Below are 23,985 nucleotides of genomic sequence, written 5' to 3'. Positions count from 1 at the left end.
ATGTTTGTTTGTTTAACCAGTCTCCTATATTTGAGCATTTACGTACTTTACAATATTTTGCAGTTATTCAAAAATGCAACAGTGAAAAGCCTTGTGCATACTGTTGGAGTGCATATTGGTATTTTCAGGGTAAATTCCTAGAGATGGGATTGCTGAGCCCAAGGCTTAGTGACTATATAGTTGTGTTAGATATTTCCAATTTCCCTCCATGGAGATTGTATCCATTTTCATCCCCACTCACAATGTGTGAGGCTCTTTATTTTCTTGCAACCTCACCAACTAGATGTATTATCAAGCTTTTGAATTTTTGCCAGTATTATGGATGAAATGTGATATCTTAATTTAGTTTAAATTTGTACTTCTCTTATTTGTGAGTGAAGTTGAGCACATTTTCATAAATTTAAGGGTCATTTTAATATATTTTTACAAATTGGTTGCTCATGGGTTTTGTCATTTTATTATCAGATTGTTGGTCTCTGCCCACCCCACCCAGCTAAAAAAAAAATTATTTATATATTAGGGATATCAACCTATCTGTGATAGATGTTACAAATATTTTCTCCCAACTTGTCATTTGTCTTTTAACTTGTGATATTTTTTGCCATTATAAAGTGGGTTTTTGAAAAAAAAAATTTTTTTTTTGCGGTCCTACTTATTTATCTTTTCCTTTTTTGCATCTGGATTTTGAGTCAGAGCTTGAAAGCCATCCCTACACTCAGGTTATAGAGGACTTCCCTATGTTTTCTTTTAGTACTTATAGTTTAATTGTGTATATTTAGATACCTGATCTATTTCAAGTTTATTCTCATATGGTGTAAAAGAAGGATATAATCTCTTTTTTTTTTTCAAATGTCTATCTCCTTTTCCCACACCATTCATTAAAAAGTAATTCTTTTTCCTAGTGATTTGAGATGCTACCAATGTTATATGCATGATTCCCATATGTACTTGGATCTGTTTCTTAAATTTCTGTTCCATTTCAATAATCTATTTGTCTATTCATATGCCAATACAGCAGCATCTTACTTATAGAACATTTGTAGTGTGTTTTAATAACTGGTAACATAGTTCTATCTCAGTTCTTGCTTTTCAGTATTTTCCCTAGTCTTGTATGTCCATTTTTCCATGAACTTGAATACCAACTTGTCTAGCTCCAGGGGAAAAGTTTCTTAGTATTCATTTGGATCACAATAAATGTGTAAATTAAGAGGAGTGATATCCTGATGGTGATGAGACTTTCTGGCCAGAAACAAGGGGTGCCCTGTTTGGAAGATAACTAGAGTGTGTTGCACCCTCTCATCTCTCCTTATTTCTCAGACTCAGAGGCTGTTGTCATATGCATCAATTCTTGAATCATCAAAGTATCATGTTAACTGGTGTTTTTTACTCTCTTCCTGGTCAATATAAGGATCTTAGAGCACTCTAACTCCATTTTCTCACCTTTTTACTTTTAATTTTATGTATCTTTCACTCTAACTCCATTTTCTCATCTTTTTACTTTTAATTTTATGTATCTTTCAAACACAGTAAAAGTATTTTTGTTTTACATAGTCAAGATCAATTTAGACTGACCTATGTATTTGTCTTCTCCATTGTACTTTATTTTTCCTGCATCTTTGATTTTCTACCTGGGATCATTTTCATTTAGGATTCCTTTTGAGGATCTTCTGGTAGCTAATTGTCTCAGTTTTGTTTGTCTGAAAATGTCTTAATAATATCTTTATTTTTTGAGGAATATTTTTCCTGGGTATAGAATTCTTGATTGGCAGTTACTTTCTTTCAGCATTTTAAATGTATAATTACATTGCCTTTTAATTTCTATAGTTTTTCTTGAAAAATCAATAATTAGGACAATTAAACTTTTTTTTTCACTATCTTTGAAGGTGATCTGCATTGTTTCCACTGACTGCTTTCCAGATTTTTCTACTTGTTTAAGAGTTTTAGCTGTTTATTATGATGTTTCTCTATGTGTGGATTTCCTTTTGTCTCCTGTTTGGAATTTTTAGGGATTCTTATAGCTTAAAATGTTTCATTGATTTTGAAAATGTTCTCAGCTATTAATGTCTTCTTGCTTCTGTTCCACTTTCTCCTCTCACCTTCTGGGACTCCAGTTACATGTTTAGACTGTTTCACTGTAGCTTCTCTATTTCTTCCCCTCTCTATGTTTTTTCCTTCCTCTTGTCTCTTGCCTCATTCTTAATATTTTCCTCAAAGTTATACTCAACTTCATGAGTTCTCTTTTCAGTGGTGTCTAGACAGTTATCAAGCCCAACCACTGAGATCTTATAGTTATTATATTTTTACTCCTAGAATTCCCATTTAGTTCCTTTTTATAGTTTCCAGTTATCTACCAATGTTCTCAACCTTTTCTATTGTCCTCTTAAACGTAGTAACCATAGTTATTCTAGATTTATCTGATAACTTCAATGTCTGAATTCCCTATGGGATTATTCCTGTTAATAGTTGTTTCTGCAGTTGCATTTCTACTGCCAAGAAAATGGAATAAAGAACTCTGTATTCATTTGCTTATAGATGCTGTCTTGTTGGCTTAAATGAAATGCCTATAGGGGCTAGGTAGGGAACACAAATTATAAAGTTTTTTTTTTTTATTGAGAGAGAGAGAATGGTAGAGAGAGAGCATGAGAGGGAAGAAGGTCAGAGGGAGAAGCAGACTCCCTGCTGAGCAGGGAGCCCGATGCGGGACTCAATCCTGGGACTCCAGGATCATGACCTGAGCGAAGACAGTCGCTTAACCAACTGAGCCACCCAGACACCCGGGAACACAAATTAATAAATTGAGTCAGGGGGCGCCTGGGTGGCTTAGTTGTTAAATATCTGCCTTCGGCTCAGGTCATGATCCCGGAGTCCTGGGATCGAGCCCCACATTGGGCTCCCTGCTCCGCGGGAAGCCTGCTTCTCCCTCTCCCACTCCATCTGCTTGTGTTCCCTCCCTTGCTGTGTCTCTCTCTGTCAAATAAATAAATAAAATCTTTAAAAAAAATAAAATAAATTGAGTCGGGTATAAGGGAATAAGGAAAGGTATAATAAGGAAAGGTGGGGACTTTGGCTAACTGGGGAATACATTTCCCACCCAAAGGTTTCAAGTTCAAAAACTAAATATTTTTAAGTCAAACAGAACGCATATGTGAACTGAATTTGCTCTTCCAGGCTCACAGACTTGTGGTCCCTAAACCAAAGATTGGTATATTCCTGAGCTTAGAAATTTTCTGGTAGTTGCAACAATTTACTCCTAGTAGGGGTAGAACCTGAAGAATTATTGTGAAGCCTTGACAGTAACAATAGCTAATATTTATATAATCCAGGTTATATGCTAAGAATTCCTCTAAAGACTTCCATATATTAATTTAGTCCTTACAACAGGATCATGAAGACCTCTCTCATTGTCATTATTTTATAGTTGAGGAAACTGAAGCACAGAGATATTAAGAGACTTGATTTGAAGGTCACTCAGATAGTAAGTAGCGGAGCTGGGAAGCAGAGCCCAGCAGTATGGCTCTAGAGTCCATGGTCTTAACCTCTACACAACCCCACATTTTGTGATACAGAGGAAGAAAACAGCACCAAGTTCTGGAATTTCTGACTGAAATTCTTGACAGGGTTTCTCTTGGTTCAGTGACAAGTCCACAAACGAGGAGAAACGAGGAGAAAGAAATGTGAAATCCACAAACGAGGAGAAAGAAATGTGCTATTTTTGTGAGCACTCTGAGGTGCTTTGTTCCTTGAACTCCGTGTTGTCATTCTATTACAAATTGGGTTGTATTTGAATGTCAATTCAATTAGTAAATGTATAATTGCTGTTGTCATAAACCATACTTTGACATTTAATGTACCAAATATGATCATTTTATGAGCAAACCAAGCTATCCATAATACATTTTTATGTTCTGCAGCTATCAAGATGGCTTTAGATTTATAGAGTGCTAAAAAAGTAACGGTATCATAAATTTCAATTTTCCCTAAAATTGCGTTTTTAAACAAAACAGGAAAAATGATGTTTCTGTCAATGTTTCCCCTCTAGTAGGCCCAGAATTCCTGAAAAGTTGAGATTGTTCAGAGATTGAGGCTCATTGTGCAGTTCTGAATGGTCACACACATCAAAGTGTATCTTCAATTCTGTATTCTTCTGGGGGGGCTTGCAGAGTTGTCTCTATATTCATGAAATTGAGAAAGACAGACTCACTAAATAGTTTAGATGCTCAATGGTATGTAGGGTCCAAGTTCTACAAAGTGGTTGCTAGACAAAAGCCCCTGCTGGTGAAGAGATGAGATTGTCCTGAAGGTGTAGGGTGTTCCTATGGCCATAGTGGAGGTCTGAGGAAGTGGGAGCTGGAGATTCCTGCACATCCATACCCAGCAAAGCTCTTTCATCTACTAAACCCAGGACTGTGGATGGTTACACACTTCTCAGGTCCTGGAAATCATGCTGTCCCCATGGAAATACAAACTAGGTGAGGGACCCTCTGAAGACTCAGAAGAATCTGAGTGAGGGGGCAGATGCGGCCATGTAGGGAAGGAGAATCCACACCATGCTTCCAAGGAACAGGGAAAATAAGGAACGATTGGATTCAAGGGTGGTTATTGGCTAGGATTGTCACACCCCAAACACAGTGAATGGGTTTGGGGTGGCAGGGAGAAGGGGGCATAGGTAAGCAGTGACAAAATAGTAAGATCAGTGAAACAGAATAGAAAGACAAAAATAGACCCAAGTATACATGAGGATTTAGTTCACAGTAGAGGTAGTATTCAGGAAAAGATGAAAATATATGAGCAGATTTATAAAACTTTGTTTTCCAAAACCTATTTAAGTGAACAAAAGGGGTTAGATACCAAATATACATCAACATTGAAACTATAGTAAGATCTCAATCTCACACCATAAATTTCAAAAAAATCTTATTTTGAGATTGAAATAGAAATTATTTAACTCTCGGAATTGACACACAGAGTGCAAAACAGAGCCATGAAAACATTTTTTAATGTCTTTATGGAAATACCGACCTTTCCATACCCAATTTGGAAGTAATGGAAACTGGGACTAGAAGTAGCCAGAGGGGAAATATGCAATGCCTCACCCAGAGCTTCCTCTCCTGGATGCAGAGAATTTCCTGAGCACAGGGTAGGAGAGAAAGAAGAGAATGACCCCTGAGATAACTACCAAAAGGCCTACCTGGGCAAGAGAAAAAAGGCCATTTTAAAGCCAGAAAAAAATCAGGCCATTTCAAACCAAAAGCCAGATTTTGTGCAAACACAGCCAGCTCATCCCCAAAGCAGAGAGAACAAACTAAGGACTGAAGGGCAGCCATGGGTGGAATCTGGCCCCAAATCAACACAATTCTCCAGGGCAATTAATTCCTGTAAGCCTTTAGGGCTCAGTAACTAAAGTAATCACAATCACCCAACAGAAGGTGAAATTTATAATTCTTGAAATAAAAGCCACATCAGCAAAAAAATATATATCCTAAACTGAAACAAAACTCACAGAGACCCTACCAACAAAATCTTGGAAGTAGGGAGGTGTGAGGAAAGTGCGTATGCTAATTTTCTTATCTTTCAGAGAAGGTGGGGCTATCTCTAGCTATTCCTTCATCTATGAAGTTGATAATCAGAGACTAAAAGTTTGTTCAACTGTATTATTTCAGTACACATGCAGACTTACCATGTAGCAGAGCCAAAACAAGCTGTACACATTTCAAGCTAGCAAGACAAAATATAAAAGAACAAAGAACAGGGGCGCCTGGGTGGCTCAGTTGGTTAAGCGACTGCCTTCGGCTCAGGTCATGATCGTGGAGTCCCGGGATCGAGTCCCACATCGGGCTCCCTGCTCAGCGGGGAGTCTGCTTCTCCCTCTGACCCTCTTCCCTCTCGTGCTCTTTATCTCTCATTCTCTCTCAAATAAATAAATAAAATCTTTAAAAAAAAAAGAACAAAGAACAAACTGACAATAATAGCCAATGATAAAAAAAAAAAAAACTAGGAAATAGGAAGAATTTAAAAAGTAGAGAGTAGAAATTAGATGACAGAAATAAAGCTAAAAATAAATCTGTTACGACAGTAAGTGTTAATGCAAAAAAATAACCTAATGCATAAAAAGAATGCTCAGCTTGGGCCAATAAGCTAAATCTAATTATAAATACTCCATATAAAAACAACACTTCTTGCACTGGATAGCTTTCATTTGCCCTCCAAATCCACTCTCTGCTATTCTCCACTGCTTTGTTAACCAGGAGGCCAACCAACACCACCTTACCATGTTGCCTTGCCCTCTGGCTTCTAGTTGGGTTTGGTCATAGGAAGCACCAGTAGGATCTCTAACAGAGGGAGGAGAATGAGGTCAGGGCATTCATTTTCCTGGTTCCCTAATGGAGAGTTACCATGGCTAGCTGCCTCCCACTACCAAAGGCACAGCTCCTGCTTTTCTTTCTACTCTTGTGGATTTCATTTCACTTCAGGTTCTAGTAACTGATGCAGAGATGCTAATGCATCGTTAAATCCAAGAGTACTACACTGTCCCTAGTGGTTTCTCCGCACACCTGCTCACGCCTCTGCAAATGGTCCCTCTGTAAATTCTCATCAAATCACCCAGTTTGAGCATGGCACTTTTTCCTGCCAGGACTCTAATATATGCCCAAAGTTACTCATAAAGCTGAAAGTAAAAGAATGGGGAAAAGAATGTGAGGCAAATTCAAAGAAATCAGGGTTTGTCTTCCTCAGAAAATGCTGAATTCAAGGAAGAAGCATTAAATGGGGTTTTAAAAATCACATTATAGTTATGAAGGGTAAGATCCCCATTAATGTAAAATTGTCTTGCTGCTATATGTGCTAAATTATGTAGAAATAAAATACATGAAGCCGAAAATTGCTGGAAATGTGAAGAGAAAAAAGTCAATGGGAATTTTTAATACATCTTAGTTTTTGAAAATCAAGTTCAACATTAGTGGGAAAACTGATAAAAGCAGAACAAAGTCTGGAGTTGAGGTAATAGAATTGTGCCAAAGTTATTTTCTTAACTTTTACAAACATACTGTAGTTTTATATTGACTAACATTAAGGGAAGCCAGCTGAAGGATATCTGGGACCTATCTATACTATGTTCACATACTTTTCTGTAAATCTAAAATGATTCCAAAATAGAAAGTTTAGAAAAAGATAAAGTTAATAAAAGATACAGGAAATTTGAGTGACATAATTAACAGTATCAACCTAAGAACAGAAACTACTCTTTCTTTTCATGTGACCATAATATGCAAAAATTCTCTATATATTAGAAAAGAAAAAAACTTTAAAAGGTTGAAAAGTAAAAACATAAAATCATTATTATCCACAATTCAAATTTAAAGTGGAAACAAACCAAAATCTCTGACCCTTTTATTTTTCATTTTTTTAAAAGATTTTATTTATTTATTTGAGAGAGCAGGTGAGAGAGAGAGAGAGAGAGCACCAGCTGGGGGTGGGGTAGTGGGAGAGGGAGAAGCAGAAGCAGACTCCCTGCTGAGCAGAGAGCCTGACAATGTGGGGCTCAATCCCAGGACCCTGGGATCATGACCTGAGCCGAAGGCAGATGTTTAACCAACTTAGCCCCCCAGGTGCCCCTGGAGATAAGAACTCCTTAAGACATTTGGGTCACCATTTTCTGTTATTTGCTGATGTATAAAATATCCAAGAAGTAATGAAAATGAAATCCTACATATTAAATCCTATAGGGTACAGCCAAAACTTTATTCAGAGGAAAAGTCATTTCCTTTTATCTCTCTTATGACTAACATACACACTCTGCCTCAAATAGATTAAGCATTCAGATTAAGAAGTTAGAAAAAAGAAAGGCAATGTAAAGTCAGGAGAAAATTTAATTTTTTTTATTTTTAAAGATTTTATTTATTTATTTGAGGGAGAGAGAGAGAGCATGAGAGCGGGGTGAGGGGCAGAGGGAGAAGCAGATTGCCACTGAGCAGGGAGCCCGACGAGAGGCTGGATCCCAGAACCCTGGGATCGTGACCTGAGCCAAAGGCAGATGCTTAACCGACTGAGCCACCCAGGTGCCCCAAGAAAATAATTTTATTTTATTTTATTTTATTTTATTTTTTTTTTTAAAGATTTTATTTATTTATTCATGAGAGACAGAGGGAGAGAAAGAGAGAGAAGCAGAGGGAGAAGCAGGCTCCCAAGGAGCAGGGAGCCCGATGTGGGACTCGATCCCAGGACCCCGGGATCATGACCTGAGCCGAAGGCAGGTGCTTAACCATCTGAGCCACCCAGGCGCCCAAGAAAATAATTTTAAAAGGAAATTCAGGGGCACCTGGATGGCTCAGTCAGTTAAGCATCCAACTTACTGGTTTTGGCTCAGATCGTGATCTCAGGGTTGAGATTGAGCCCACATCGGGCTCTGAGCTCAGTGCAGAGCCTGCTTGAGAATCTCTTTCCTTCTCCCTCTGCCCCTCCCACTCATGCTCTCTCTTTCTCTAATAAATAAATAAATCTTTAAAAAAAATAAAAGGAAATTCAGTGTTTATTGCCAACCAAATGCTGCATCTAGGCCTACAATAAGCATTTCCTCTTTCTCAGTTTCCCTATCATCCCTTGAGCTCATCTTTAGATTTTGTCTCTCCTCTTCCACTCCCAAAGGAGTGTGGGTAAATGGCAATCCTCTGTTGTCCAAGCCTTTCTGGGAAGGTGAGCCCTTACCAAGTCCCTACTACACCTTGCTCATCAAACTGATCTGTCCAGCCCCAGACAATCAGGAGTAGACTGTGGTGTTAAAGCTCTTGATATATGAGAAAGAAAGATTAGGACTCAAATATTGTAGGAAAAAAAGCATCAAAAGGTATGGAAGAGAATCTTTTGAATCCAGTAAGAGGAATCCATACCAGTCCAAAAGAGACCTATCTACCCCCCCACCCTCTCTAATAAGGGCACCCATTAGTTCTTCATGAGGAACCAGTCGATGTTTTCATCAGAACACTTTATAGGTCATTCATAATTGGCTGCATTTATTTATGCTGAGGTCAAGGTAGAATACATTCTAGACCATGAGTTTAGAAATTATGCAGAAGTCCTTTTGTCACTCCCTTCAGATGGTACCTTAAAATGCCATCCAGCTAAAGACCTACGTTTGGACTTGGAAGACCTTCTTGGCTATAACAAACAAATGTCCTGATTTCAGTGTGGGCAAAAACAAAGAATCAGATCTCCAGCATCGTCAGCATCATCAGCATCATCATCGCTACCACAAAACAACAACAATAATAGCAAATAATCCTTACTGAGCATTTGCCACATGGCAGAAACTAGGCGAAGCACTTCACATGCATCTTTTCATTTAATCCCGACAGATGAAGTAGAAAGTGGGATTTGAACCCAGGCCTATCTGGCTCCAAAATCTACATTCCTAAGCACACCACCAAACTGACCAAACTAGGCTTTTCTTTGTTTTCTATCTGATGGTGCTAAATGTTCCCCATTCACAGTGGTTTCCACATTTGATCCTCACAACATGTCAGTGAAGCAAGAATGATCATTGCCATTTTACAGATGAGGCTCAAAGAGGAGAATAATATTCTCAGATTATGCACTTAGCAAGTGATAGAACTATAATCTGAGCTTCCTTCTTTCTCCTCTAAAACCCAGGCTTTTTCACACAGCTTCTTGTGATGCTAACCACTGCAGTCCTGACTGTTAGGGGCACAAGGAAAACAACAAATTACCCATAGGTTCAACGTGACACTTTTTCTATTCCCTTTTTCCTCACCCCTGGAAAACTAATTCATTAACACCTTCATTATTTTTAGGTGTTGTTTTTTTTTTTTTTTTATATCTTGGTGATTTTTTTTTTCTTCTCCATTTTCTTATCAAGGGTTCGTACATGGCCTATAATGATACCACTCAAGGTGACAGCCACTTTGGAAGTTCTCCACACATTAGCCCGCAATTTAGGGAATTATCAGCAGTCCCGAGGAAAGCATAAATTTCATCCAAAGCAATTGTTTAGATAGGGGACCTTTCCCAGAAATGAGATCAGCTCTTTTCCAAAAACTGCCCAGTCCTTTTTAAAAGGCAACTCAAGTAAAGTGGTAAATGCCTTCTTTCTACCAAATATTGGAAAGTATACCCCTCCCAGTCTCTTTCCTCAGCTGAAACAGTACCAGCCAGAACCAAGGGCTGAAGTGGTCAGCCCCGCACCTACACAGAGAGATAGATGTGTAGCACTTTGTAAATTGTTAGTCAAAGAAAGTTAAGCCCTCAGCACAATGGCAGGCATCTCTAAAATGTATGTTAGATTATCAGCATCTCTTATTTTTTTTAAGATTTTATTTATTTGAGAGAGAGCAAGCATGTGAGCTAGAGAGCACAAGCAGGGGGAGCTGCAGAGGACAGAGGGAGAAGCAGACTCCCCACTGAGCAGGGAGCCCGATGCAGGACTCTATCTCAGGACTCTGAGATCATGCCCTGAGCAGAAGGCAGACTCCTTATCAGTATCTCTTATAAATCCTTCTTGAAATTTCCTAATGTAGGCCCACTAGGTTCCCCTCAATTCCCCTGAATACTACGAGATCTTTCCCACCTAAGTGTCAAAGCCCAGCTCCTCCCTTGCTGACCACAAGGCGATTCTCAGATGATCTTGGATTATATTTGTGTACGAAAGAAAGCCTGTGATTTTTAAGGGCTAAAAAACTAGGATGTGGTAGTCATCCAGCTTCTGGTTGCTAAGCACTTCCCTCCTTTTTTCTGTAGAAAACAGAAAAGTGTTCTTTTTAAATTCTGAGACTGTGGTCTTACTCTGCACAGTAAATTAAGCCCACAACAATATCTTGAGAAACTCTGTCGTGGGTTCTGCTTCTGGCAATGGTTGTTTCCACCCAAGTCTCTCTCTAAAAACAGTTGTACAATCTAAACTAAATACTGTGAAAATCTGTTTGAAGGCATAGGAAAGCTACTGAGATTACACAAGAGCATTCAGCCCAGCATTTGGGGTTTCCCTAGAGGCACAGAACAATTCCAAAAGCAAAAGCAGTGATGGAACGGCTGAGAAACTGAGTGAGGTTTTCAGAAATCGCAGAGCTAGTGTGACAAAAAATAAAATCGATGATCTTCCAGGAGAGCAGAAATTTTCAGTTCCAGAATTTCCTTTCAATTATTTTCAGTAGTTTCTAGTTTTCTGCCAAATGTTCCTATCTTGATATTTAATCTTTAAAATTGTTAATCTAATTATTAAAAAATCTGGGTGTGATAACTCTGTCAGGATCTTTAGCGAATATGGCTTTGTCTATTTTTTCCCCTTGTGTTTTTTGCCCAAATCTGGTCTTCTTGCATGCCTGATTATTTTCTGTTGCATGTTGCACATTGTGTATGACAAATTGTAGAGACCATTTGTCGCTCTGGTATTTTACTGCAGAAAGGATTTGTTTTTGCTTCTGGCAGATCACCTTAATTAGAATCAGACATTAGATGATTCAGAGTTGAGAGCTTCAGACCTTGTGAGGACTCATCTATTTCTGGTCAATCCTTCCAAAGAAGGAAGTGTTCTGGTCAACCCCACAGGCTTTTTGTTTGTAACCCTAGATAGAAGCTTCAGAATGGATGACAGTAAAAGGATGGAAAAGGATATACCATGAAAACATTAGTCAAATGAAGACTGGTGTAGCTATACCTAAATAGACACTAAGTCGATAAGCATTGCTAGAAATAGAGATTTCATAACGATGGAAGAGTCTATCCAATAGGAAGCTGTAAGAATTCTATATGTATATGCATCAAATGACATAGCCACAAAAGGTAGTAAGCAAAGTAGGCGTAGCTTATCTGTTGTCACAGATGGGGTCAGTAGAATATCTCTGTTTAGCTTGCCTGATGCCACCAGTGCCTAGTAAAATGCCTGGTGCATACTCAGTACCCTGCAGATGACTTAAAAAGCCAGTATTTCACACCAGGATGTCTAGTATTTCTACTTATACCCACTGCTAATTAGAATTAGAATTAGAAATTAAATTCTAATTAGAAGTAGACATTCTAATAAAAATAGTAGTAGTGCTTAAAACATACACCACGCACGCTAACCTAACCAGTCTAGGCTAGTGCTTACAGGCATGGTAGGCTTTGGACTCAGAAAGGCCTGGGTTCAAATCCCAGCTCCTTTACTTACTAGCTGTATGGCCTTGGGAGTGATAGCCTCTGTGAGCCTCTATTTCTTTATCTGTAAACTGAGGAAGAGTAATACTTCCTTGCATAATAATACTATGCAATATTATTACAGTACTATATAATGCTATGCCATAATACTTTTTAAAGTATGAAACAGAATAGTGTCTAGTGTAGTAATAATATATTAATAATTATATATAAGAAATTTTGAAAAAATTCCAGAATAGCAGTCAAGACTCCCCCACTAAAAATTGGAATCAGAGATGCCACTGAAAACTAACTATTTTACCTAATTATAAAAATTATCCCTGAGAATATTACTGTAGTGGACAGACTTTAAGATGGTCCTGATCCTTGCCTCCTATTCACACGTTTGCACAATTTCTTCTCCTTGAAAGGTAGAAACTGTGATTTGCTTCTAGCCAACAGAATGCAGCAGAGATGATGAGGTGTACCTGATTCTGTTTCTACGATCACATAGCACCCATCTTGTTGGAGTCTCTCTCTCCATTGCTGGCTTTGGAGAAGCAAGCTGCTGTGAATCCACCAATCACAAGGAAGTGAATTCTGCCAAAGTCCTGAGGGAGTTTAGAAATGGATGCATCCCCAGTCAAGACTCTGATGAAAACCCAGCCCCAGATGACACCTTGGTGGCAATCTTATGAGATCCTAGGAAAAGGGCTCAGCTAAGTTGTGCCTGAACCCTTGATCCACAGAAATTCTGAGATAATAAATGTGTGTATATGTATATAAGAGCTTTATTGTGATGTAGTTCACACACTATAAAATTCATCCATTTAAAGGGTACAATTCATGGTTTTTAGTGTGTTCAGAGTTGTGCACTTGTAGAACATTTTCGTAACCCCAGAAAGAAACTCCATACCCATTAGCACTTGCTTCCCGTTCCTCCCAACCCCTATCTCCTGGCAACCACTAATCTTTCCGTCTGTATGAATTTTCCTGTTCTGCACATTTCCTATACATAATGTGGCCATTTGTATCTGACTTCTGTCACTTATCATAATGTTTTCAAGGTTCATCTGTGTTGTAGCCTGTATCAGTACTTCGTTCCTTTTTATGGCTGAATACTACCCCACCATACAGATACACTGGTTTGTTTATTCCCTCATCAGTTGGTGCACATCTGGGTTGCTTTCCCTTTGTAGCTATTATGAGTAATGCTGCTGTGAACATTTGTGTCTAAGTTTTTGTGTGGACATATCTCTTCCTTTCCTTTGATACAAACCTAGGAGTGGAATTTCTGGGTTATACAACACCATGTTTAACCTTTGGAAGAACCGACAGACTGTTTTATAAAGTGGCTGCACAATCCGATAATCCCACCAGAGTGTACGAGGGTTCTGTCTCCACTGTATCCTCCCCAACACTGGTTATGATCTATCTTTTGTATTATAGCCAGCCCAAGGGGTGTGAAGTACTATCCAATCCTGGTTTTGACTTGCATTTTCCTGATGACTAATGATGTTAAGAATTTTTTCACTTGTCTATTGGTTCTTTGTGTATCTCCTTTGGAGAAATGTCTATTCAAATCCCTTGTCCATTTTTTTAATAGGCTTCTTTGTGTTATTAAGTTGTAAGAGGTCTTTATATATTCTTTTTTTTTTTAAGATTTTATTTATTTATTTGACAGAGAGATAGCAAGAGCAGGAACATAAGCAGGGGGAGTGGGAGAGGGAGAAGCGGGCTTCCTGCCCAGCAGGGAGCCCGATGTGGGACTCGATCCCAGGACCCCGGGATCATGACCTGAGCCGAAGGCAGACGCTTCACGACTGAGCCACCCAGGTGCCCAAGTTGTTAAGAGGTCTTCATATATTCTATATAGAAATCTCTTGTCAGATATATGATCTACAAATATTTGTCCCTATTTTGTGGGTTATCTCCTACTTTATTCATGGTGCCTTTTAAAGCATAGAAGTTTTTAATATTGATGAAGCCCAATTTATCTCTTTGCTTTTGTTGCCTGTGCTTTCAAAGAATTCACTGTGTAATCCGAGGTCAGGAAACATAGGGGTAAATGTTTTCTTTTAAGAGTTTGTAGTTCTTAAATTTAGGTCTTTGATCTATTAAGAGGTAGAGCCCCAACTTAATTTTTTTTTTTTTTTTTTTTTTTGCATCTGGATATCCCGTTGTCCCAGCACCATTGGATTAAAAGACCGTTCTCTCCCTTATTGAATTGTTTTGGCACTCATCAAAAACCTGTTGATCAGGGGCACCCCGGTGGTTCAGTCGGCTAAGTGCCTACCTTCGGCTCAGGTCATGATCCTAGGCTGCTGGGATACAGCACAGCCTCGGCTCTCTGCTCAGGGAAGAGCCCGCTTCTTTCTGTCCTTCTGCCCCTCCCCCGCTTGTGCTCTTTCACTCGCTTTTCTCTCAAATAAATAAATAAAATCTTAAAAAAACAAAAAACAAAAAACCTATTGATCATAACTGTCATGATGTAGCAGGACTAACTCCATCTTGAATTCATTCTGCCTCCCACAGTTCTCCCTCCCTTGTTATTCTACATTAGACCTGTTTGTGCAATATAAGTCCATTGGGGAATTAGTTGACTTTTAGTGGGAGTACTGAACTAAGACATAGAATACCTTGCCCAAAATAAAATAATCAGCACATCCTGCATGTCGACTGAAGACGTCTGACTGATTGCTCAAGCCCGAGTGGCAGCTCTAGCCTGTTTCTTACTCCCCTCACCCCTGCCCCTCCAGCCCTGCTTCCCTTTTCTCCCCCTTTAAAAACCCCTGCCTGCACTGAGATGTCAGGATGATTTTTTTGGGACGTTAGTCTCCATCTTCTTGGTTAGCCTGCTTTCTCAAATAAAGTCACTTTCCTTTGCCCCAGCATCCTGTTTCTTGACTTACTGGCCTTACTGGCTGTGCAGTGAGCAGATTGGATGTGGGTTCGATAAGAGGGTTAATTTCTGGACTTGCAGTTCTGTTAAATTGATCTATATGTCTATCTTTATGCCAATTACCATACTGTATCTTTATAGTAAGTCTTGATATCAGGAAGTAAAAGTCCTCTTTTTTTTTTTTAAGATTGTTTTTGATATTTATGGTTCCTTGAATTTCCATATGATTTTAGGATCAGGCTGTCAGTTTCTGCGAAAAAAGACAGTTGGGATTATAGGGGTTGTATAGAATCAATAGGTCAATTTTGGAATATTGCTATCTTAACAGTATTAAGTCTTCCAATCCACGATGCTCAGAGAGGTTAAGTACCCTTACCCATAGCCAAGTAACTCTTCATATGTGGTAGAAGTGAGCCAGCTCTCCCCACTGACTTCTGTCCTGGTTGAATGCTAAGGAGTCTGACCTATCCTGGCCCCGTCCCCAAGGGCCAAACAAAGACACTGCCATCTGAGCAGTTTGAACAGTGCAATCTGAAAAGTGAAGCTGAACTTCTCAAGAAATACAACAAAGTAAAAAATAAAAAGCTATTTGTTGAAAGAGCTCTCAAAGAGAGTCCTTCCATGAACAACTTGGCACAGAAGGCAGAACCTCCCAGAGACATCTCCAGTCATCGTTAGAGATGAAGCAAACCAGCTTTCTAAGGAGGATGGGCCTATACCTACACTCTTGATTTGCTGAGAACATTAGAAAGGTTTGGGCCAGAGCTGAATTGCTGGAGACCACAAAGGGAACACTGCACCTGACCCAGCACTTTCCAACTCTGCCTTTCCTCGAGGCTGTACTCAGCTTCTCCTCTAAGTGTTAAACAAATATTTAAAGAATATTTTGTTGAAGCAGTATCAAATTATCAGCCTGCCTGTGGTGCCCACGTGTCTTGGTTTAGCCCTGCCTCACTCCATTAAGATGTGGCAAAGCCAAGGGCTCTTTAGCCAATCTCAGTAATTAGCAAGAGTTAAGCTTTTCGCTGTGTCCACAAACCGTATGGATTGCGGTGTTTCTGCTTAGCTGATCGGAAAATTGTAACACTTTGGCTTTAGTGTTTTTAGCAGCTTATAGCTAAGCATTCATTAATTATGCAAAACAGGCTTCAGGGGAATGATTCTATTGAGTTAATTAATAGCAAGTGTTTCTAGCCAATTAGCAGCCTTCTCTCTTATTGTAGGGAGGCTGCTGCGGGACATGCCAGGCAGAGCAGTCTCCCCGCACACTCCTCTGCTCTACTCCTCTCTTCTATGAAATTGAAAGGCCACAGGCAAGGACTTCTCCAACCCTGGACCTCCCTTTGTCCTGGACCATTCTAATGTCCATTTAGACACCACACCTCAAAGTGTGGTCTGGGGACCGGCAGAATCAGCGTCACTGGGGATGCTTATCGAAATGAAGAACTCAGGCCCCACCCAGACTTCTTGAATCGGAATCTGTGTTTTAAGAAAATCCCTTAGGGACCCATATGCATAATCTTAAAATTTGAGAATCACTGATACAGAAGACCCATCCAAGACCCTGACCCTCACAATTCCTGGCCCTTTTTAATCCAGAAGCTTCCTGGTCATTTACATTAGCCACCACAGACACGCATGAACACATCTGGAAACTTGCTTTTCCCATCTCTGTAATCTTACCATCCTGTCCTGCCCTCTGACCATTTTCAAATACCAACACCCAAATTTCTCATTCTCTTACCCCCAGTGCACATCTAACGGAGACCGGCTATGATCGCCCATCCATCTGTCCCCTTGTAGGTTCCTCCCTTATTCCATGATCAACGGCACTTCAATTGATCTGTCTTTGTCATGCTCCGCTCTCCTGCCCTGTGTGACATGTGCTAAGGTTCTGTGCTCCTGAAAAATCTACATGTTCCCGGCAGCTTTCTCCCTGAGTCCAACCGCTGTTCCAATCTGCTACCCTTCTTTCCAAGCTCCTCATCTCATGAGGTGCCTCCCCTCTCATCCCACAGAGGAAGCCAAGCCATCCAGACATCTCCCTTTCTTGTCCCCTTCAAACTTACCTGCCTCTGCATGTATCTCATTCTTCTTCCCCCCTCCTTGATGAAAGAGTGTCCCTGCTTCTGTCAACCTGGGTCTTCATACCCTTCCAGGTAGGGTGGGTCCCATCAATCACCTTGCTCTTCCCTCAGATTTCAACATCTCCCTCTCCACAGGTTGCTTCCCCACAAATCATCTCTCCCTTCTTTGAAAGGAGTGCCTTGTCATAGCCTCATAGCCTTCCTGTGTAACCTCCTTCCATGAGCCCTCACTAAACAGTCAGGCTTTTCAACTCCCGTTCACTCCTCAGCTTGGAAAGATGTCCCCAAGGCCACTGATGACTGTCGGATCCAACATGCCTCACCTTGTTTGGCCTTTCTGTGGTATTTGTGGAGCTGGCATGTCCTCCTCCCTAGAGCTTCTTCTCCTGTTTGATTGAGTGGCACCAGTCCCTCCTTCTGACCCTTCGACCACTCTATCATTTCACCTGCTGTTATTGGTTCTCTTGCCCTGAAATACCTATGTTCACCATGTTATTTCTTTAACCTGCTTTACACACCTCTTTCCTAAATGACCTCATTCAAGCCTTGGCTTCAACTTCCCATATGAAGATCCACCCAAATTGCTTTCTCCAGGCCAGAGCTTTCTGCAGAGCTTCAGAATTCTATACTCAGCTCCCCACTGAAGGGCATCTCTATATGGATGACCCATAGACACCAAAAGCTTGTGTGCCACGTGCATCTTTCCTGATCCCACATCTAAGCCTTTCCGATCTCAAAGAATGAGACCACCATCCATCCTGAGGTCAAAACAGAAACTTGGAAGTCAGTTCTGTCCATTTGCTCTTTCTCTCTCTCCTGGCCTGCTGCCTCTGCTCACACTTCTCCCCACCTAATTTCCCAATCCCTTCGATCTACTTCTTTCTGTCTCCATGGCTATTATCTTAATTCAGATCCTTGTCTCTGATCACTAAAATATCCCGTCTCTAATCAACCCTTCTCTAGTTCATTCCACATTATTGCCAGAGTGAGGTTTTAAAATGTAAATCTGATAATGACTCCAAGCCCTGCTGTTCACCGTTCTCCAGCGGCTTCCCCAAAGTCTTCCGAACAGAGTTCAAACTCTGCCTACATAGATTCTGACTCCCTTTCTTGCTCTGCATCCCCTGCCACTCTTTATGCCTTCGACCACAGACCCTGCACTGGATTTATCAGGTCCTGTCAATCTGTTGGAAGTCCCTTAAATGTAGCATGCTATTTTCTGTCCCCAATTATTGCAGATTCTGTTCCTTCTACCTGGAATGTCTTTCACGTCTTTCTTCTGGTTAACTGCTGCTCATGCTATAAAACTCAGTTCTAGTATTATCTCCTCTGAGAAGATTTTTTGGCCATCCTTCCAGCAATAGGACTTAGATGCTTTTTCCAAGTGCTATTAATAATAATATTGTAAATAACTGTCAGTTCTGTCCATGTGTCTATGCTATGTACCTTATCTGCATAATAATATTTAATCCTCATAATAACACTATGAAGAATTACTATAATAACACTATGAAGAATTACTATCTCTGTCTTACAATGAGGAAACAGGTTCAAAGAGGATAAGTAAATTGCCTGAGTTCATACTGCAAAGGCAAGTTTCAAACCTAGGTCTGTGTGATTCCAACGCCCAATCTCCAACCATTGTGCTATACACTACCATTCCCCACAGGACACTGTGCTTGCTTTTACCAAAATACTTCTCATGGTGTGCCTTAGCCTCTGGTCGTATGTTTGTCTCTACCTGCCCCTCTTAGTAAAGGCAATGAGGTCTTTGAAGTCAGAGACTATGCCTTTCTTATTTGTATACCCCTAGTGCAGGACACAGGGCCTTATATGTTAGCCTTGCAATGAGCATGAGTGTATTAGCCTGCTTGGGCTGCCATGACAAAATAGAGTGGGTGGCTTAAATAACAGAAATTTATTTTCACACAGTCTGGAGGCTGGAAAGTCCAAGATCAGACAGGGTTCCATTTCTGGGGAGGAGTCTCATCCTGACTTATAGACAGCTACTTGTTTACTGTGTCCTTACATAATGGAAAGAGTGAGCTCTCTGGTGTTTCTTTCTCTTATAAGAGTTCCATCAAATGAGGGCTCCACTCTGTGACTTCATTTAACCTTAATCACTTCCTTAAAAGCCCTGTCTCCAGAACGGTCACATGGGGGGCTGGGGAGTTAAAGCTTTAACCTATGAATTTGCAGGGGACACAGTTTATACAATAGCAATGGGCTACGCCCCTCCCTCCATTGTTTCAGTGACTGTTCGGCATAAATCGTGCCAACAGTGAAGACTGAGCGGTTAGGTCTTCAAACCTATAGGAAGTCCCCAGGATGATCCCAAGAAAACATTGCAGAGGAGGGATCTTGAGGGATGCACAGACTACGTGTAGGTTGAAAGGGTGCAGAGAGATTTCTGATGGGAGGAAGCAGCAGCAGGGATGAGGTGGGCTAGTGTGGTCAAAGTCACAGAGTATTGAGATGCTGAGTGGTGGGAGAGGACCCTGAGGGCTCTGCCCAGAAGCACAGATTTGATGTAAGTCACAGACTACATAGCTTTTCATTTCTCTAACCTTTCACTGGTTGGCTGGGATTGCGTGTAACACTAAGTTGAGAAAGATTCTGTGGCTACATCTGCACTTCCCAGAAGAAGGTCGTGATAGATTAGTGATGTCTGCCCTGGCTCTGAGGACAGAGGAGTAAGAGTGGCAGCAAGAGGGTTGTGCATTTGCTACCTCTGCTAGAGATGCTGCCCTCCTGCTCCCGTGTAGAACTCAAGCAGATGCACACAGACCTGCAAAGATATCTCCTCGCCCTACCCCGCAGTGTCCACCGTGCTCTGCCACGGGGTCATTTCTCCATGCACCCGGGGAACCAGGACAGTGCTGGATGCCATGCATGGTTGGAGAGAATGGCAAGTTCCCAAATCCATATTTGGCTTTTTCCTGGGACTCCAAAGTAGCTCTACTTGTGCCCACAACTCACCGAAGCATCTCATAAAAGCCGGTTACTTCCCTCAGCTTCTGGCCCTCACCTTCCCAACCTTAGGGACTCAGACGCCATCCAAAGGGTCAGGCAGTGAACAAAGGTTATGTCCTCTGATGTCCTTGCCTCCAGTCTTTCCTGAAGCCAAACTTCTTGTGGCTTCCTCAGTTATAAAACTAAAGTCTCCTTACACATTAATGAGACAAGCAGATCTAGTGAGAAGTTGGGCGTTGACCATACGTACCCCTGATCCTCCATCAAGATGCTTTATTATGGGGAGAAGTAAATTAGAAAACACATGAAGCACTCTGTAAATTCCTCCCCTGATTCTACCACCCACTGGTGGCACTGGGAGAGTGTTAACAGATCACTCTGCAAATGCACTGTGCAAGTACTCTGCATACACTGTTTTATTTAATCCGCACATTAGGTCTCGAGGAGGAAGGTAAATGCTGTGTGTGCGCTTTGGATTGTGGTGCTGCTGCTGGTTGTCTGAGTGTTTATTTCCCTGCTGTCTTTCCTTAGTAGACTCTTAAAAAGCCAAAGATGGAATTTATATCTCCACTAGAGCCAAGCATTCAAAGGCAAACGGCTTCTCCCAACCCCGCTTCTGAATCGCAAACCAAAAGGAAGGTTAGTAAGAAGTCGTGATACTAGCCAGCATTTATTGTACCCTTATTTGTTTTTTTGTTTTTTAAAGATTTTATTTATTTATTAGAGAGAGAAAGAGAGATAGAGAGCATGAGAGGGAAGAGGGTCAGAGGGAGAAGCAGACTCCCTGCTGAGCAGGGAGCCCGATGCGGGACTGGATCCCGGGACTCCAGGATCATGACCTGAGCCGAAGGCAGTCGCTTAACCAACTGAGCCACCCAGGTGCCCTATTGTACCCTTATTTGTAACTTAAGAGTTTTACATATATTTAATCTTCACTACAACCCGAGGAGGTAGATGCTATTTAAGATCAGGGAACTGGGGCTGAGCATGGTTAAATCACTTTCCCAAGGTCAAACGGTTGGGTGGTGATGGAGCCAAAATTCAAACGTAGGCAGCCAGGTGCTGGCACAGACCCTAGACCACTAGGCGATGCTGCCTCCTCCAGGAAGGTGACACGCAGCCAGTTCACCTCTGGTTGGTCAGACCTCCCTGGCGAGGTAAGCACTCTTCTTGTGAGCACAGACCCATTCGAGGTTTTGTTCTAACACTGAAGGCCTTCCTGGGCCCGACTCACCCTCACTGCACACAGATGGAGGCTGTCACCATGCTGAGCCAGGTGCACCTGCTGGTCATAAATACCATGAACAAACAAACTGAAATCTGACTGCCCCGATGCTGGGAGAGCAGGGGCGGAATCCAGGCATTATCATGGGAGATCTGTCCTGTTGCATTTCTCCTATTCCTGCTGTCAAAGTGAATCAACCAGAGCCTCCATGAGAATAAAATGAAGGGGCCCAAAGCAGAGCAAAGATGAAGTGTTCTTGTCAGACCCCATTAAGGTGACTGGTTCAGGCAGCAGGTGGTGGTGTTAATGTGCAATTGCCATGGTTGGTTTCGAGATTCTCTCTCTCTCTCTCTCTCTCTCTCTGATGGGCACGTACACACACAGACACACACACACCTCAAAGCGTGAGGGATTTGGGTGGTCTTGAGGTCCAACCTAAGGTAACTGGAGCAGCGTTTCCCACCAGGTATTCTGTCAACACTCATGGTGAGGAAGGTGAATGGGGTTGGGGCTAACACACGGTTCGCCGCTCTGATCATTTCGGGACTGCTGGATGAAACAGTTAGCTGTTTCCCACAGGATTCCGCAGGGCCCTGAATAAATTGCTGTATGCTGTGAATCTCCAAAAGGAGGACAGAGTATGCAGATTCGACCAAATTCCTCTGCCCTCTGGTATTGCAGGGAACACACCGTGCGAACTGCTTTCTACAGCAGAAACTCTGATCCACGTGCTAGGCCTCTGCCTGCAGATTCTGCCCAGCCCACTTCTGCAGCCAACCTGAGCAGTGCAAGAAGGCTTTAGTGATCTCAGCCTTCCTAGCGGGGGACCTCAAGAAGATCATGAGGGCAAAGCAGCAGCACCCTGACTCCCAGGAACCTGCTGAGCATAACCCACTCTTCCTCTGACCTTGCCCTTACCACAGGTGGGCTCAGCCCTTACATCTGGGCTCCTGTCTGGTTTCTCTGCTCAGCACTTGAATTTCTAGGCTGGACTTGAACCCCATCGTCAACCTTACCCCACTTGGTGGGAGACCGACCCTTGTCTCTCTCTTGCCACTCCCTCCCCAGGGGCTGTGTTCTGTAACGATGCCCTATTTCTTCCTGGGAGCCTTCTACAGCTGGAATGTTTCCTGACAAGAGCACTGCACCTCTGCTCGCATGACCTCTCCCACTTGGGTGACCATACCTTGCCCATCAGCTCGCCCCTGGCATGGATATCGGTTGTATATACACAAGGATGGCTAGCCTTCTGGCCTTTGGGCAATGGAATATCTACCAGACTCACAGCCAGACCATGTGCCAGTCCCCAAGCCCACCAGTGCTAACTACCTGTCAGCCCCCGTTGGTTTCTGCTGATGAGGTCCTGGTATGACTCAGTGGCTAGGCCTCTCCAAAGACGCACATAGGAGCTTGGCATTTCTTAGACCATGTCCCTATCCCCCCACAGGTCAACAAGACACATAGCTAGGGTTTGAGGCTCAAGACCAAGACCTAAGTGGTGGGGAGTGGCGGGGCTTCCCTTGTACACGGTGCTGGCTGAGTGATGTGGAGGGCATTCTGATGGTTTAGATCTTCTGGGAAGAACAGGACAGTTATATTAGATCAATGATTCCAGGCATTTGGATTTCATGGGCCATTACAATTTCCCAAAAATACTCTTTGAGAGACTTTATAATGTTGGCAACCAAATAAGGGACAATAAAAAAAATGACAATAATCTTTATCAAGAGGCTGTAACATACAAAAAATTTTAATATTTAAAAAAGTAAGGAATATAATCTCAGCATTTGAAAAATGAGGCCAGTGGAAAATTTCTATACCTTCTCTATTTCATTAGAGACCAGTAAAAATTGATCATGGATCAGCCCTAGCCTACGGCCTAGAATTTTGCGGTCCCTGTCCAAGAAGCTCTCTGAAATCTCCTGAAATCTCATCCTTACTGCCTGGCAACCAGCCATATTTGGCAGCTCAGATTATCGGGTGACACTTTCTTTAATGAGAACAGATATGTCTTTCCACAACTCTCACACCTTGGTCTTGGTTCTGCCTTGACCCAGAATGGGTTTACTGCCTGTTTTCTAAGGCGTCCCTTTGGATATTTGAAGCTGGCACCAAAACCTTCCTCTGGCTACCTTCCCAGTCCCCTGCCCCAGGTCAGGGCTGGACAATGAGGAAGACTTCCAGAGAGAGAGGGAGCAGTCCAAGCACTGGGGAGGCGTCTAATCAGCCTGCCTTCAACAAAACAGGAGCAGGAAGATGCCAGACAGAAGGACAGAGGCTGGAGAACCAAGGGAGGTGGGACAACCGAGCCGCAGGAACCCGGGGCCGCATGTGACATGAGAAAGCCTTGGCAGGGGTCCAGAGACCTCATGGGATGGGTCTCTCCCAGCCGAGTGCATGGCTCTGTTGCCTCCAAACCCAGAGCAGCCCCAGTCCCTGCAGCATGGGGGGGAGACATTCTTGCAAGACCCCAGCTGTGCACTTTTCCTCTCAGAAGAGACAAGTATGCCTGTACCCCTCATTTGTGGAGCGTTGTCCTGGGACACAACTGTCCATAGGCCACACATTAGCAGCTCTAATGGATATGGCAGACCAGGGCAGAGGAGCTGGTCCTCCCTCCAGGCACTCTGTGAGTCGGAGCAGCTTGGAGCCTGCTAGAAGACCATGGCCTCAGCAGC

This window comes from Zalophus californianus, chromosome 11, assembly GCF_009762305.2.
Source record: "Zalophus californianus isolate mZalCal1 chromosome 11, mZalCal1.pri.v2, whole genome shotgun sequence".
Lineage (NCBI taxonomy): Eukaryota > Metazoa > Chordata > Mammalia > Carnivora > Otariidae > Zalophus > Zalophus californianus.
Note: the sequence above shows the minus strand (reverse complement) of the source record.